The following is a 16,020-nucleotide window of genomic DNA, read 5'->3' on the forward strand; positions in this document are numbered from 1 at the left end:
CAGTCATACAACAAGTGTTAAATGAGTGCTTAATATGTGGCAGGCACTCAACTAGGCCCTGCGGATAAAGCAGTGGAGAAAACTAACAAAACTGGTTGTCTTTATAGAGCTTATGTTCTAGTGTGTCTGGGGGTGTGGGAAATAAAAGATAAGATGAAGGTGTAAAGTATAATGTCACATGGTTACAAGTGTTTCAGAGAAAATACATCAGGGAAGAAGAATAGAGAAAATTGGATGGGTGTGATTCTAAACCAGCTGGTCAGGGAAGGACTCACTAAGCTGACTCTAAAAAAAGACTGTAGGAAGTAAGGAAACAAGCCAGGGAGCAGGGGGTTAGGAGAGCGAGTGTGAGGTCAAAACCCTGTGTGGCAGGGAGCATACAGGAAGGGCCTGCAGGCCATGGAGGCTTTGGCTTTTATTTTGGTTAAGATGGGGAATTAGTGGAGGTTTTTGAGCAGAGGAATTCGGTGAGCTGATTCATATTTTAACAGGATCACTCTGCCTGCTGTGTGGAAAATAGACTGTGGGAAGTGAGGGCAGAAGGAGGGAGTCCATTGAAAAGGCAGTTTCAATATCACGGGAGAAGGCTTGGGCTGCCTAGACCACAGAGGAAACAGCGAGAGCCTCCTACCATTCTGATGTGGTCCAGAGCTGATTCTCTATAAAGGTTTTGTAGAATGGCTGGAGCAGAGACCAAAACATGATCAGAACAGGATTCAAGTCCTCTTTTAATAATCCTGTAGATGGCTGCCACACCATCTGTGAGCAGATGATCACCAAAGGCTCATTCATCACCCACATTGCCATCTCCTTGGGGTGTTGAATAGCACTTGTTCTAAATGGGGAAACTAAATTTGAACAAAATTCATTGAGTGAATCATTTAATTAGAAAGAAGCCTTTGCATCGTTCACAGGCTTTCATCTCTATTCTGAAATTAGTTGATAACTCCTTCCAGGAGACCTCTAGTCATCCTGTTGGTATTAAACATATCACAATTGTCCAGGTGGGATTCCTGAGGAAGATTATGCTATAAGGTATTAACCTCTCACGGACCTCACCATTTATCTAGTTGATGCAAAGGGCCACGTGGTAATTTTAAAACTTTTTTCCATCTTATCTTAAGAAGATAAATGAAATGAATTGAAATGTTGGGAAACTTATTAAGATAGTCTGAGGATTACTGTTAAGTGGAAGAGCAAGATAACCTCCAGGAAGCCACTGTGGAGGACTCATTCCTATCCTTAACTCACTGGGCCTCTTCCTTTTGTGCACAGTGTGGCCTCTGGGGACAGCAGGAGGACAAAGCTCTCCCTGGTGACACATTGTCTTTGTGGCTTTTTTAAATGGTGAGAGTGAAGCTGCCTCTGCCCAGGGCCTATAAAGAACAGAAGGAACCAGGCCTGGCCACACCCAAAGGCTTAAGACAACTAGGGAAAGGGTCGTCTTGATGGGAAACCACTGAAGCAATTTTTGCCACAATTGGTGGTAGTTTCCTGGTTTGGGTGAAAAAGACAGAAAGTGGGAGGGAGAACTCCAGCCTGGGCTCAGGCACTATGACCCCAACCCCGGCTTCCCTTTTGGGGTGAATAGCCAGGCTGAGCTTCAGAGGAGGAAGAAGCTTGACTTACTACAAAGCAGCAGCAGTGGGTTAGGAGGCAGTGGTTTGGTGTCTGTAGTAAGTTATCAGGATGCTCTGAAACTGGTAATAAGGCTTAAAATCAAATTTCATGCATATGTCACCCAGAAGAGAGAGGTGTCCTTTCCCTGAAGACACAGACTAAAGACACCTCTGGAGACTATGTCTAGAAAGGTGTCTAGCCTGCCTGGAAGAAGCTGGAATGTCCCAAGGCAGCTGTGGTTCCTGGGGTTTGAGAAACCTTTCTGGCACCGTGTTAGAGCTGGAATCCTCAGGCAAGAGCCAGAAAAGCGAGCAGCCGGAGGCACTCATGGGTGCAAGCTGAGAAGGTACAAAAAAATGTGAGCAGGAGGGTGGGCAGGCATGGGAGAACAGGGTGCGGCTCCTGGCAAGTTTTGCAGGCTCCTAAGAGCCTGGACAGGGCAGTCTGGTTAAAAATGGGGGAACAAACAAATGTGGGCTCTTACTCCTCAGCAGCGGGGTGAGGGGCTATGGAGCAGTTTTGCCAGTCTCTGTGTCTCTTTACCCTCCCCTGAGGAGAAGAAGGCCAGTAGCTTGTGTCTGAAGTCTGAGAAGTCCTCCCACCACCACCTGTGCCAACAGCCAAGTGATGCACCCCCACCACACATACACATACAAACACCCCTGGGAATGGAAGTAAAGAGCCTTCATGTTTTCAAGGCCCTTGGGGAAGTTTAAGCTGGGTCATCTGTCTGGAGGGGTTAAAGGAGACAGCAGGTAGGAGCTGAGTCAATGAAGTAGAAGTCCCTGGACCAAATAGGTACTGCTTGCTAAGGGGATCCCGTGAGATGGGGAAGATGGAGGAGAAGCAGACAGCAGAGTGCACTTACTTCAGTCACCAGATAGATCCAGCCAGCCCTCCTGCCCTGCTGGAAACTTCCATACCCTATTCCACACTTACTCTTCTTCTACCTTCTCACCCTGTATTCAGTTTCCTCAATTCAGAGCTTAGTGAAATAGCCCGAGCTCAGGAACACAGAGGCTTAAAACAATCTTTTCTGACCAACGCTTTGTCCAAACTATGCAAGTTCTTCTTTTATATCTAAGTGTTAAAAGCCAAGAACCTTTTAAAAAGGAAGCCATTGTTTAGAATTAAGCCTCTTTTAACAGTAATCTTTTGAACTGAAGATAGATTCCAGGGTTAACATAGAAGATACTTCCAGGAAAGCCAGAAACCCACTGTGCAGCATTTTCCAAAGTTCTCCTCCTTTTTTTGCCTTTCCCCATAGACCTGTGTTGACATATCATCCAGAATTGAGTTTGCTTTCAGCAATAATGCAAAAGTCTGAAAGTCTTCAGATCCGCAAACAACTAACTTCTTTTTGCTACATAAACAAGGGCATTATACTTGATGTTGTTTTAAGTCTTTACCATAAAAACTGTTATCTCAGTTGACTGGCTGAAGTGGGGAACTTAACGTTAGTTGATTTTCAAAGCAAGGTTTTCCACTCTGAGTTCCCATTGTTCACATGTGATTGCATGCCTTGTGAAATTAAACCCAAAAAGAAAATTCCTACTCACTGGACTAACTCCAAAAGATAATCTGTAGACAGTATGCCAGACACAAAACTTGGAATAATTGTTTCTGCATTCATTTACTAAGTCAACATCTCTATTTCCATAAGGGATCTGAGGCAGCCCTTTGGAATATTAACAAACATCTATCTCCACCTCACACATATAACAATAGTTCACAGTAGTACTGATGTGTTTTCACTTAAAAATTATTTAAATGATTTTATCAAAATCTAAAAAGTAATATATTTTATATATTTTATATTACTTAAAATGATCAACTATAATTTTTTTATACTGACATGTTCCTGAAAAGTGTAATCCCATGGAACTTGAAATTCACCAGTTATGAACTTCACATTATCATGACCAAGCCTACGGGTTATATGCAAAAGCCCACCAGAAAAGCCAAGGCCCCACTCCTTCCCTGTGGTTTGGACCAGCAGTGGGTATCATGTTTGTTCTCACTGAGCAGCGCCAAGCACTGAGGAGAACCCGATCAGTTCTCTCTGGACTCAGCCAGTTGGGGTGGATTCTACTTTAATTGGAACTCAATCATTCTGAGCCCTATATGAGCCAGCTTTCTCTCTCATCACCCCCTCCCTTGTTTTGGGTATTTTCCTCAAACTCTCCTTTGCCCCAACTATCTTTTTCTATGTGACTATTTCACTCTGAAGTTTCATGACAGTTTTCCACAGCAGCTCCCATGGTCATTCACAGTCTGTGTGCTAGTGACAATCACCATTCTGCTATGAAAGGCAGAAATTGTACTTCATTTTATACTGGCCTTTCTCAAACTACAATCCACAGGATACTAGTTCCTCCAAATGTTAACAAGTGTTATGAAGAAAGGTCCCATAGTTAATATGGTTTGCAAAATGCTGGTGATTATATACACATTAGCCTTTTAAAGGCTCCCAGAAGTCCTACAGCATTTTCCAAACTTATTTGCCACAGTCATACCTCTCCCACCACTACTTTCATGAAATACAATTTGGGACATAAATATTCATGGATCTTATAGACACTTGAGTTAGACATTCATTATCCAGATGATATAGATGAGGATATAGCTACAAACTGAGATAATTACTATTAAGGCTGGGGGTGGAGGGTGTTGGAGAATATTTTCCCAAGGATGTCACTCTTTTGCTGAGACCTGAATAGTGGCAGCTACCTGCTGGTGGGGGTGAGTGGGGTGAGGAACCTTCCTCAGGTCATGCAGTCCCTCCTTCTGTCTCAGCAGAACGGCTGTGAGGCTTCAAGTCAGCTCAGAAGACAGGGATTGGGAAGAGATTTCATTCTCCGTGACATATGGACATCCATTTTAGTCTCTGGTGATGCTGAGATTTCCTTAGAGAGAAAAAAGGAAAGAACAGAGAAGCCACTAGAGCTTTTGGAGGAAACGAAAACTGTCACAGAATTAGGAGACAGCTGGGATGTGGGAGGTGGTAGCTGGAGGGAGTGAGAAGGGAGATGCCAAAGATAACAACATTTTTATAACAAGACTTGGTTATTTTTGCAAATGATTGTGCAGATTGTTCGATTGTGCTCTATAAAACCTAGACTGTCACCCGTCAGTAGTTATAGGATATTGTGTAGTACAACCCCCAAGACTTTAGCATATTTCCCGTCATACACTTGCTAATTGAATGCTGAAATTATCCACCTTCACCCATGAATGGACTATACTTAGTATTTAAAGGATTGAGACCAGGTGCAGGAGGCATTCACAATTAGGGAAGCAATTATGGGTTATTTAAAGACCATAAAGTTGAGGCTTCTTTGATTTCTTCTTTTTTTTTTAGATTTTCAGAGATGATGATTTGAAATTCTGCTCCCTCTAACAGAGCATCTAGGTCTGAGAAATCTAATATTCACCTTCCTCTGGACTCCCCCAGATGCAATACAGTACAGTAAGCCAGACCTTAGCTCAACATTAAACAGGTGATGGTGGCTTGTCAGGAGTGACATGGATCTCGATCATTGCCCAACAGAGGACTGACTACTCACTGATATGTGATTTACCATAGCAGGCTCCTCCTGACCTGGCAGGTCTGATGGTCAGAAATCCAGGAATCTGACAGAGAGACAAAGAGACAGAAAGAAAAAGAGACAGAATAAGAAAACAAAATACTTAGGCCTTTAGTGCAAGTGGGATGGACCATCAGGAAAGGACAGGGTAGATCTCTAAGGGTTGAAGCATAGGGGAAGGGCAAGAAACCCAAGAACACCAGGAAGCTACAGTATTGCCCTCAAACAGTGGCAAACCTGTTGAGCGATGGGATTTCAACCTGCATAATGGTATGTGCTCAGTGCCATGAGGATTCCTTATCTCATAGCAAATCCACTACTACTATTTTGGCCCTGAGGGCTCAGGGAGTAGAGTCAGAACAGGGTAAAGGGTTGTGGTGCCAGAGGCAGCCGTTAGAAATGAACTCTTTCGGCCCCATTTTGATCTTTGGGTTGGTGATCTTGTAAAGTTAACTCATGACTGTGAACAGTGAAGACAAAGCCCTCTCCATTTGTTCTGGGGGAAACATCACTAGATTGTAGCTGAAGTTCAGAGAAATCTCCGTGATTTAACTGTCAATATAATGTGGTTTTTAGAGTGTGACTTCTGGAATCAAACAGATTGAACTTGGAACCCTCACTCAGTAACTGCTGTATGAGTCAGGGTCCATGTGAGAACACAGGGCCATGCCAGTTAATAAAAGAAATTGAACATGGAGAATTACAAATGGAAAGAAAGAAATGAATAGCTAAACACAAGACTGTGAGACCCCCAAAGATGAGCAAGTAGGAAGCTGCTTTCACCCCTAGGCCTGAAGGAGCACAGTGAGGACGGGGCTGCCTGGTGGGAGCTGGGAATGCAGAAGAAAGGCACGCTCATCAGATCTGGGACATGAAGATGCATTTGTTGCCAGAGAGCTGCTTAAAGCACAGAGGGAAAATATTCTGGCTCCTCCCTTTCTCCTACTCTTCAAGTTCCTGCCAGTGAACCTCTTTGTGAGCCAGAAGCCAGTTGGCAAGGGAGCCTGGGAAATGTAGTTTGTGTGGAGAGCAAAGCAGAGTAAGCTGGGAAATAGATGTGAGAGCAAACAGGCAAATGGCCAGCCCAGGAGCTGAGGGATCCTGCCACTTCATGTCTTGTAGCCTCAGTTTTACAAAAGAGAATATTATTTCTTTATCTTAGGATTGTCAGGAGGATTAAAGGACTTAATACATGTTTTAACTGGGCTTTCTTGATTGTAAGAAATAGAATCACTCAAATAACATCAAGTAATTGGAGTGGTGCCAGGGAGACAGTCACAAAGGTATCTGTGAAACCAAGGAAGTAGAGGTCCAAGCCCCGCACCTGCTTCACAGTTACTGAGGAGGAGCCAAACAGGAGCCTGAGGCGGGCAGGGCAGAAGTGATGGTGCAGCTGGGGTTCCTAGAAGCTGAAATCAGAGAGGCCTTCAGAATCCAAAGCACTCCACTGGATCTCAGTGGTGGAATTCTGCTTTTCTCTTCTACACTAATATGACTCCAAATTTCTCTATGGGTGTGATTTCCTCTTGTAGCTATCCAGGGGCATCTCACCTCCACGCTAAAGCTTACACGTTTGTGGTTGCAGACATTCTGCTTCCTTACGACTTTGGCTTGATGGTGACCCGGCAGAGGCCTTCCCCTCCCAGGCCTGTCTGTCCCAGGATCTTTCAGCTTAGTTCCCACTGAAAATTGTTTTCTTCACCACGTATTTCCTGATTTGGTTGCACTGGGACAAGCATCCTATGTGGCCAGTTCTTTTTCATTTGGTAAAACTTTTCATTCAGGGCCCTGCCAAGGAGCCCTGTAGCTTGGATGCCTTTGGTAAGGTGCCCATCCTTGGTCCAGTCAGTCAGCAGTCTTGGAGGGAGAAGGGCAGTGTGATATGGTGTAAAACATAGCTTCCTTCCTAGCAGCCCCTTCAGAAGGTGCTGTAGCTGGGTAACTAGCAGGGAGCCTTGCTTCTATCTCCACCTTCTCAGAGGTAGTTTGGTTCCCATAGCCCCACAGGAGCTAGAGCTCCTGACCACCTCTGCTCACTTATGGTTCAGACCCTAATGGTCTAAATTTTGTTTCTCTTCTGATTATAGTACATAGAGATATTTTTCTTGTTTTGAAGGTATGCTTTTGATTTCCTTTCTTTTTCTATTTTATATATAACAGCAATACCTTTGGAGCAAAATAAAGCCTCATATTTTGAACTTTCAACACCATCTTGACTAAAATCTGTGCCAATAATTTCTAAAATTTATGACTAATACAAACCTGGAAATTACCCAAATTAAGTTCTTATGAGATCCACTTTTAGGCAGAATGGGGGTCCAAGCAGACAAAAGAGGAAAGAGATGAAGATAATGTAGCTTACAGACTGAGAGAACATCAAGATGTTGATGCCACTGAAGGTACCTGGAAAACTAATGTTGCGGGAAATATAATTCAGGCATAGACAGCTGTAGAGATCGAGGTAAAGGTGGGCTCCTTATCTTAAGGTAAGTAGCCCTTTCACAAAACCAAAGGAAAAACTCATAAACAACAATAACAACCAAATCAATAAGTAACCCAGTCCTGGTACTGAGTGGATGAGTTGAGTGATGAGGGAAAATGAGTTCAGACCACAACAATTTTACAGACTGAATAGAGGAGAGACACTTTGTCCTAAAATCATCAAGTCCTCCTTGCCTCCCAGAAATCCCAAACCAGCCAACACAAAATCAAGAATAAACTAGGAATAGGCAATATACAAGACCACGTGAAAATAAAATGAACTGCCCGTGGGATTTACTGCTGAATGAATAGTGTTTCCAGGGAGAAAAGGATCATAGCAAAGGATTTCTTGGCACCCCTTGGTCTCTGCCGTAGAGGTGGACGGCAGGGAGGGAGAGGCAGTGCGGACTCAGCTATTCTGCCCCCACCCCTGCACCCCACCCCTTTCAGGATCTTGCAGCCTCAGAGCTGTGCCCCAGCTTGGCTGTGAATGAAGACACCATCTCTCCTCAGTCTCCTTATGGCCTGTCAGGACTCTCAGCTGTTGTTTTCTTCACCAAAACATTTGGGAACCCCTCTTTCCCTCTGAAGTGGGGGATAGGGCAAAAGATGACTGAGAATGTTCTGGCCTTGAGTCGCAGGGACAGAAAAGCAAGGCTTTCTGAGGACTAGGATGCACACTGGGGGGCCTTCCTAGGTCCATACCTATTTCCACTGCCATCAGGCTTATGGAGCAAACCTGGATTGATTAAGGAGAAAAGGAGCTGTCTTCAGGGATGGGCTGCTTCCCTGGTTGGAAATATTCTGGCTGGACTTGCTGATTGGAGAAAGGAAAGCTCATTTAATGCTGCCAGAAATGTAAGGTCTTGGCTGACATCTGTGGGGTTCTTATCTTCAGAGCAGACAGGACTAGCTACCTCCTGAACTAATGCACTGGGCTGAGAAGTGGATGGGGCCCTGGTGAGTCAGAGGGAGCTGAGTTTACCATGGAGGACCGGAGGGCTAGTCTGGGCATCAGGAGATCTGGGACCCCTTCTGGGCCCTGAGACTCTCTCATGCTGGGACCTAGATTTCTTTTCCGTCTTCAACAAAAGGATCAGGCAAGATTATTTTCAGAGTCCCTCCAGCTCTGATCCTTACTCATATAGGTGGGGTGTGGGGATGGGGGCACACAGGGAACAGATAGTGGTTCAATTGGAAGCTATGGAACAACTTCAGTTTAAAATTCAAAATGGCACAAATGGTAAAAAGAAGAAAGGACCCAATTTCTATCCTCTCAGAAAGATCAGGAAATTTTGATCTGATCTCATCAAAGGTTTTTCTTTTTTCTCTGAAAAAATAAATTGTACTGTACTTTATTTTACTCATAATCCCTTCCAATGACTTCAATACTTTACCAGGCTGTGTGTAGCTGCTGGCTTTCACATTCAAGGTGGGAAATCTTTATTTATGACCTTTACTGCCTTGGTGTGAAGCTCGCTAATGGCCACATTCTGGGAAATTACAGAGGACGTGTCTAATGTTTTTGTGCCTTTACTGTTCATTCAGATCCATTCCCTTGCCTTTCCTTTCAGATAGAAGAGTTTAGAGGAAATGCCTTTTAGATTCAGGATGTTAAATGCATTTGCTGTTTGTTCAATATTTAATGAAAGCTGTTGTGTGTTAAGAACTAGCACTGAGAGAGATGCTGGTGACAAAGGAGAGAACAAGACGTGATCCCTGTTTTCCTGGTACCTATAAACACATGTGCATGTGGAGGGCACAGCCTGGAAACAGGAAAGCAGAAACTGAGTTTTATGTAAAATAATGTCTGTGAAAGAGCTGTGAAGTAGATGAGGGCTGACAGAGGAAAATGGCAGGGTGATGGTGTGCCCACCTACCTGCTGGGGGCCTGGAGGGCTCCTCTTTTGAGCATGTAGTCAGAGAAGAGCCCTTTGCAGAGGTAACCTGCCACCTGAAAGTTGGTAAAGGGAGCAGCTATGGCAAGAGGGCAGACCAGATGCCAGACAAGGAAAGTGCTGTGGCGTCTGGCAGGTGAGAGGGCTGGTGGAAGGAACAGGTGGATGCTCAGAGCTGCGGGGGAAATGGGTGCACATGCTGTTCTCTGCACACTCGTATACATGGATGTAAAAGTTAGCTCAGCTCTCAAGAGAAACTTCCTGAGTTCACATGTATGAAACACTGGCAAAGGCTCCTTAAGGCGAGTCTGCAACCCTCAGCAGTCCTGACCTTCAGCACATTACCTGGCATAAGTGGGTTCAGTATATTACCTCTTTCAGGGTACATACCAACCAGGGGTACTTGTTTGTGGATTTGGGACTAGAAGAATCTCCATTTTTCAAAAATCATTCCATCAGTAGGAGCCAAAGAGTGGGAAGTAGATTTATATGATAGTAGTTAACCTTTGTTGGCCTAATATGTGCCTAATAAACATTGTTCTACATGTTTATTTAAAGCCTTGCTTCATCTCTCTGAGGGAAGAACTATTGTGATGCCAATTTTACACATAAAGACAGGAACAGAAGGTCCATATACCTAGCCAAGGTCCCACAGCTGTGGGATTCAGACCATTCCCTTAACCACACTACTAGAGTTTCACATGAGGACTTCAGCTTGTACATTAGAAAGGAAGGGTGGAAGTTCTCTCTCTTTCTGGAGTTCTTTAAGAAAATGCCAACTTTCCATCCAAGAATGAGATTTCTGGGCCTCATCACATACACTGATTAAGAATTCCAAGGGGTGGAACTCAGGAATTTGCAGTTTTGGATTGCTGTCTAGTTGATTCTAAATGCTATCCGCTAAGGTTTAAAAAGCACACACATGGGCATTCACAATGTCCAATGTCCGGCTAAGAGGCCAGACTCTGAATTCCTTCAATAATAACAGTAACAGTAGTAGTGGTAATAATATTAATGCCTTTCTTGAGTGCCTTCTCTGCACCAAAATTGGCCAAAAAGGAATGACAGTGTCCACTGCTGCAGGCTGGGTTCCCTGCTGCTCAGCCCTTGCACTTCTGCCTGGTTATGCATCGAGTGGCAGTTTGGGGTAAGCCTCCTCGTGGTTTTCCACAATGGCAGCGGCATTAAATTATCATCATTCTCATAGTTATCCACACCACGCCCTGGCAACACTGGTGATTCAAGAGAACCCTGTGAGTCACGTTGACATGTTATTTCTATACTTTTCCATTGTTCCATACCATTTTACCTATCCCTCAGTGAAAGCATGTTGATTTCTTCCCTCTGTTCCTTTCTTATCCCTACAATTAACAGTTCAGAATGGTGACTAGATGGGGAAATTGAAAAGAGATGTGTGGAGGCTGGGACGAGCAATAAACACCTTGGTATACTCATGGTTGCCAGTATTTTGACCTCGATCACTTTGTCATCGGATGACTCATGTTACTGAATGAATCAAACATTTGAAATAAACAGAATATAGAAGCTGCCATTCTTCACTTAATCTTAGAGAGACAGGACAACCAGGCACTGCAGTCACCTTCCTTAATGATCCCGTCCCCAGTCTATTTTCTATTTAAATTCTATATGAATAGGTACACAATGACCTAGAAGGAGTTCACATGATTTTCAAACCCAGAAGCTGAAATTTCTGAAACCCAGATTTGAAATCCAAAAGGCTAATTCATTGCCCCTACTTGCAAAAAATTGTTGACTCAAAAGTTAATATGTATATGGTCCCGGAAGATGACTGGTTAGCCAGACACGGGTAAGATTCCTCAAGGGAGGAACAACCTAAGACAGGCACAGTCACAGGGGGGCCATCAGGTGAGAAACTGGGGATCAACAGAGGTGAGGCTTAGAACCTCAACCCCCGTTTTGAGAGAAATCTTCTGCATCTGTGGATGTTTTGTTGCCCTTGTCTAGCTTGGATTAATACTTAGTCTATAGGCACACACCTGATCATCTACATTAGCCCTCTTACAGCACTAAACTATGTTTTCTACCTTTATCTTGCATGTACCTACCACTTCAGCATTTTATTAAAAATAATAATAATAATAATAATAATAAGGGAGAAATGTGGGATTCACATGTAAATCAAGTATAAAAATCAAATGAATCATATTTGACCTGATTGTTTATAGTTCATGATGCATGATCAAAACCGAAAGTTTCTGTGATGACTGCCCTTGTACTGTTCACCATGTAAGAACTTATTCACTACTTAAGAACTTGTTCACCATGTAAGAACTTGTTTGTTATGCTTCAGAAGATTATAGACTGTTGAGAATTAGGCTTGGGGTTGATTAATGATTGTGCATTGAGTCCCCTATACAGAATTTTATTGTTGTTAACAACCATATGATCAATAAATTTGAGAGATGCCCTCTCAAAAAAAAAAAAGTTAATATGTACAGATAGTTATTGAAAATTGGAAGTATATTTACCGTCTTCCACTCGTTTGATATTATGCTCTCAATTTTGCTCCTTGTCTAAACCTTCTGGTCTTGTAAGTAAAACCATGATGGGCTTTTAGAAGACAGTTCCCTGAAAAAATAAACTGGGGAACTGTTAAAAATGCCTATACCTGGACTCGCTTAAGGCCAATTAGATCAGACTCTCCAAGGGTCAGACTCCCACCCACTTCATTCTAAGGTGCAGCCATGAGCTGAGAACTGTTAGTGGAAACCTGGGAAGCTTTTGGATATTGAATGAAAGAACATCCAGGTTCAACTGGTAACTGAGCTTGACTCAGACTAGACATGGGAATGTATCCGGTGGTCTAAAGTTAGCATAAGTAGGGAGAAGGCACTAACTTGGGGCTATGAGGAGGTGAAGTGGGTGAGGCTGCTGGGAAAGCTGGTACTACCTTCAAGGTCACACTGTCCTATTTCCTATGAAGAGTTAAAAAGCTGAATTTTACCCAAGGGTAGAATCAGCCTTAAAAACAGGCAGATGAGTGCTTCAAATAAATTACACAAGAGGAAGGAAAATGGGTTGAAGTGGGTGGGCCTTGCCAGGGCCAGAGGAAGACCTTCAGGGATGATAACAGAGGAGACTGGTTTGGAAGGCAATGCAGCAGCTGAGGTGGTGTCCTGAGGAGTCTTGCTCTCAGAAGCAGAAGGGGCAGAAGCCCTGTGAGGCACTGCAGGTCAGGCTGGTGGTGTAAGTGTGGGCCTGTGCCAGCTGCTGCAGCGGGAGGACCTCCTGGGAGCACCTCGTGGTGTCATTTAGGAAGCCTTCCTGGCTTCCTTACCTCCAAGCCCAGTTCTCCAGCTCTCCCTAGGGATTGTGGGCCCTCAGCATCTTAGTAAGTTGCTGTTGTGTAAGTCAACAGGGTAAGTCTGTGTTTTCACTGAAGCACTCTGAATGCTACCCATTTGTCCTTATTTAATATTCATTCAAGTATTGGGAAAGAAGGTATTGTTCTTGCTTAATAGAAAAGAAAGTGAGAATCAGAGAAGTTAAGAAGCTAATATGAGGCCAGACAGTCAAAAAGGGCAGGACTCAAGTCAAATTCCCATGGGAATCATCTCAGAGCCCATGCCTTTTCCTCCATACAGACTCTGGAAAGGGGCTGCATATTCTGTGCAGCAAATTTTGAATATCTTGGGCCTGTCATCTTTCTTCTTACAGTTCACCTGAGGCATATGACCCGGGGTTCAAGGTTGCCTAAAATTTTCTAACCAAGTTCTGCTTTTATTAAAGTTATCCAAGGAATACAGGCTCTGACTGGATGCTTCTATGGTTTTGTGTTTCCGAGTTTATGATTTCCTAGCAAAAAGTCTAGCTGAAAAGTTTCTTCCTTTTCAGCATTGGACTTGTAAGAGGAGAAATTTTCCCAACACTTCAGCCAGAAGGTCATATGTATGGCCTGAGAACCCAGTTTTAGAAGAGCTGGGGCAGGTAGTGAGGGTCCCGGAGGGCAGGCAGCAGGGGTCACTCTTGGCTCCTTCCTGATGACTGCTCACAGATGCCACACACTCATGACCTCCAGAAACAATGCATTCAGACTCCAAGCCCCTGTAGCCAGAGCAGCTCTACCCAGTAAACCAGCTTTAGTTCTCCTGAGAAAGTCCCTGCATTTAAAAGCTGGAAGGGCCCTTAGAAATCTTATTTTGCACATGATTGAAAACTAGTCTAGGCAGATTTTTGTGAAGTCACACAATTAGTGGCTGGGGAGGACCCATGCTTTCCGTAGAGCACAATAGAAGCTACAGAAGCAATCTGTAATTAGAAAAAAGAAGCTTAAGAGAAAAGAGCATTGGAACTTCACGATTTTGCAATTTGGGGAGACAGCATACCAAGAGATGAAAGATGGTGTAGGCTGTACACAAGCGACGAGAATTCCGGGTTGGGGGCTAACCAAGCGGCTGGCTGGTCAGAACAGGCTTCATGGGCAGCGCAGGGGCTGGGGCGAGGAGAGGAAGCGGCCTGAAGAAGGGGGGAGTCCCGTCCCTCTCCCCCTTTCCCCCACGCTGCTCAAAAACACTGGTCCCGGAGCAAAAATGGTTAAAGCCGCCAAGCCAGCGCTGCAGAGTGACCCTGCACGCTTTATGGGCTGCGGAGTGGCGTAGGGCCCGGAGCTCGGCTGCCTGCCTCCCCAGCGGCTTCGCGGTCCCTTCGTCCGGCCTCCGTGTGGTCGGCTCCCAGGGTCCTCTCCAGCCGCTTCCTTCGCCGCCTGCTGTTGTCTTAGGCCCCGAACACTCAGCCTTTTCCAGTTGACCGGGGGTCGGGGACACCTAGAGGGCCAGTGCTTTCCTCCCGCGCCGCCTGCTCTCCGCTCACCCCTGCCAGCCGCGGCCCGGCGCCCAGGCCCAGGCCCGCAGACCTGCTCGCGCCCCGCCCCCTGCGCTCTGCGTCGGTCCTCTAAGAACGAGAGCTTGCAACTGAAGGTGGCGCTTTCAAAGCGCATTTCATTATGCATGCGTGCTTCCTGTCTACCGGATCCCACTAACTGCTTTCTTGCTGCAAGAAAGAAAAAGATGCATTCATCTTCTTCAATTTATTTGTTCACAATAGCCGCGATGTTGAAAGAGCAGGCACACAATGTTAAACCCAGGAATAGGACTGTCAACAAGACAAGCAGGAAACACAGGGCCGACATTCCAGAAAGCTGAGGAGCGCCACTGCCCTCCTGGTAGCGCTCGGGCCTCCTCTGCAGGGGCGGAGAGAAGGGCGGGAGCTCCCCCCAACCCTGCTTTTTCCAGTTCGCATGAAAAATAGACCCTCCGTCAGTGGTCCAAGTTTTGCCTGGTCTTGCTATTACAGCCCTCGCTGTCAGGGCAAGTAGAGGGGTTATCAGAGCCTTCCAGGACTGATCGCTTTTTCCTGTGAAGTTTTCATTCCTTCCTGCCTCAAATATTTACTGCATGCTTCATGTGTGCCCGGCAGTGACCTAATGAACAAACCTAACATTTTTGCCCGAAAGAATTTACATTCTCATTAGGAAAACCTAATAAATAAGCGAATTACCTGTTAGAGGGTGATTTTAAAACACAGATCCAGGTAGGGGGGAATTAAAGTATGGTGATATGCAATTTATAAGAAGTGGCTTTGGTAGGTGGGAGGACCCCACAATGGAAATCTGCCCGGCAGGAATTGGGCTGCCTATCTGCAGATTAGCTGCCTCTGCCCCAAAGCAGCCCTTTGGCAGCACGTCTTTGTGTTCACAGATTTGCATAGAGCCGGAGACCCTTGAAGAGGGTGGACATCTTTCAGAATCTCATGGGAGATGGAACATCAATTATTCATATTTTAATAGAGCATTATAGCCCTGACTTCCCCAGCTTCCATTCCTAACCTCCGGACAGCTGGGGAAATGATTGTGATTTTCGAAAACAGGTAGAAAGGACGAAATCAGATGGACACAGGGGTTCTGAGGCTGCTTCAGGGAAAGTTAGCATGAAGTAGGTCCAGCTTAAGGAAGGAAACAGCTCTATGCGGCATGATGTCAGGGGACATACTTTAATAATCCTAAATTAGATTTTTCAATTGGGTTGATAATTATAATAATGCAAATAGCTGGTGTTTATTGAATGCTCAATATGAATTACCTGTTAGAAGGTGACAGGCATTGTGCACAGATTTCACAGGTAACCGCTTAGTCTCTGGCTTTTCTTCAACTAGACAGTCATGTAAGCTCCATGAGAGGGAGAACTTGTTCTGTTCACTGCTGCGCCTGAAACAGTGACTGGCTCATAAATAATACTCAGTGAATGAATGAATAATTGCATCCTGAAGAAGATAATCAGACTGCTTCTGCATTGGGCCCTTCAAATTCTTCAGAGTGTGGCAAACATAATAATATAGGCTCTCTTACTGCTGACCACTCTGACTATGATCCCAGGCCTTATTAGAGTGATGTTTCT

General features: G+C 44.8%; 1 protein-coding gene and 1 long non-coding RNA gene across 8 annotated transcripts in view; one reads left to right on the top strand and one right to left on the bottom strand.

Moving 5' to 3' along the window:
* The window catches only part of ZNF366 (zinc finger protein 366), a 330,210-nt gene that overhangs the window by 220,609 nt on the left and 93,581 nt on the right, over positions 1 to 16,020 (top strand). The window lies entirely within an intron of this gene.
* LOC118924765 (uncharacterized) lies at positions 4,192 to 14,543 on the bottom strand. 3 transcript variants are annotated; one of them, XR_005029742.2, is made up of 3 exons: positions 13,954 to 14,521; positions 5,187 to 5,253; positions 4,192 to 4,526 (listed from the first exon to the last, which is right to left on the bottom strand). It is a non-coding gene; the product is annotated as an uncharacterized LOC118924765 (long non-coding RNA). The 3 variants fall into 3 exon arrangements; XR_008994512.1 differs by having other exon boundaries at positions 5,202 to 5,253; positions 13,954 to 14,516; XR_008994511.1 differs by lacking the exon at positions 5,187 to 5,253 and having other exon boundaries at positions 13,954 to 14,543.

Source organism: Manis pentadactyla, chromosome 2 (assembly GCF_030020395.1).
Source record: "Manis pentadactyla isolate mManPen7 chromosome 2, mManPen7.hap1, whole genome shotgun sequence".
NCBI classification, from domain to species: Eukaryota; Metazoa; Chordata; class Mammalia; order Pholidota; family Manidae; genus Manis; species Manis pentadactyla.